General features: G+C 36.9%; 1 protein-coding gene across 1 annotated transcript in view; it reads left to right on the forward strand.

Moving 5' to 3' along the window:
• ppil2 (peptidylprolyl isomerase like 2) overlaps positions 1 to 1,698 on the forward strand; it is a 48,533-nt gene that overhangs the window by 9,471 nt on the left and 37,364 nt on the right. The window lies entirely within an intron of this gene.

Consider the following 1,698-nt stretch of genomic DNA (forward strand, 5'->3'; position numbering starts at 1 on the left):
ACGTTAGATGTCGCTGAAAATTACACACTGTAGCTTTAAAGCTTTAAACAGGAAGATATAAAATGGCTCAATTTTGCAATTCTGCAAACGAACACAGCCATTTTTAGTCACTACCCATAATGGCTGGTATAATTGGAAACCCCTTACCTTTCCAACAAGGGGCTTGAGATCATTGTCCTACCATTTATGGACAAGTAGTCTGCTTGCGTAACACATGCGCCCTCTGTGCCTAAAACCTGCTCATTGAGCTGCAGGGAGAGAGGTTTTCTTTACACACAGCTGTTAGCTCTGTTTCGTCAATCTTTACTATGCATACTATACTATAGTTATTCCTTTACTCTCATGATAATAAAATATCACAATGGTATGAAGAAGAAAATGTCAGATTTGGAGGCTTTTTGAAGGAAATTTGTCAGACCAAAATCATCAAAAAACAGCTGAATTTTGACCTGGAAGATGATCCAGTAAGATCAGCTGTGTGATTAAGTTTTGCTTTCTCTTTCCGTTTACAGCATTTTACATAATGTTCCTACTATTTTAAAAATAGAGTAGCAAAAAAACCTGCAGCCTCTTTACAGCATTTATGATTCTGGTGCAGAGATGATGAAATTGTACATAAAGATGCACATTCCGCTTTAATCGTATATTTTCAACTTACTGACATTACCTGTCTGCTATTTCAAAAAGTGAACACGTACATGGAGTAGAAAATAATACTGATCAGGTCATAAAAACATTGCAATGAATTGTGTTTCCCACAGCAGAGCCTCTATTCACTGTAACTACTGTATGTGGAATTGATTTGGGCAAATTTATAAAACTTTTGTTATCCACACGTTACTAATACACACTACTGTTACAGCAGAACAACCTACACTTTATTTTCTGGCTATATTTGTTGTATAGTTGGATATAAGTATCTTGTGATCAGAAAAAAAAATACAGTTTAGATAATTTTCTACTCAATTTATTGATATAATGCTGTGTATAATGGTAACATTTAATAAAACACAGTGAGATCTTATGAAAAAACATCTTGATATGCAGAAATAGTTGTGGAAATCAGCACTTTACTTTGGCCAGATTCCTTTTTATAAGGAAATAAATCTATTTGGATTCAACTGATTCAGTCCTTATTCGCTGCAGTCATTTTCCAGATGTGGTTCTATACAGTTTTAGGCTTCATCCGGAGTTTCAAAGGTGTTTTTATGGTGTTACTTTTTTTTTTTACATTTGGAGAGGCTTGACAGATATGATTTTTGCTCTGTTGGATCACCTATAAATCAGAAATTAGGACACAATGGTAGTTCCACTTTTTATTTATATATATAGACATGGGGTGTAAATAATAATTGTTTTGTATCGATGCATCGATCCAGCAGCCGACGATCCGATGCATCGATACGTCCGCAAGAGTATCGATTCATGTTTTTTTTTTTTTTTCCCCTCCGGTCTATTTTTATCCATTTGCTCCTGGACATAATTCTCCCTCCCGTGCTGCGGTGGCGCTAAACCTATTTTGCCCTCCTACCTCGCTTCCTGGTTATACTCTTACAGGAGTTAGTTGCAGTAAGCTTGACACAGACATTTTTAAATTATGCTCAGTATTTAAGTGCGGTCTGTGCTACATGCTGTGGGTCTAGATACGGCTGAGGCGGAGAGGATGTGGGGGCGAGTTTAGTCCGACGACGGAGGGAC

Source organism: Cyprinodon variegatus, unplaced genomic scaffold (genome assembly GCF_000732505.1).
Source record: "Cyprinodon variegatus isolate N-32 unplaced genomic scaffold, C_variegatus-1.0 Scaffold585, whole genome shotgun sequence".
In the NCBI taxonomy this organism is placed as follows: Eukaryota; Metazoa; Chordata; class Actinopteri; order Cyprinodontiformes; family Cyprinodontidae; genus Cyprinodon; species Cyprinodon variegatus.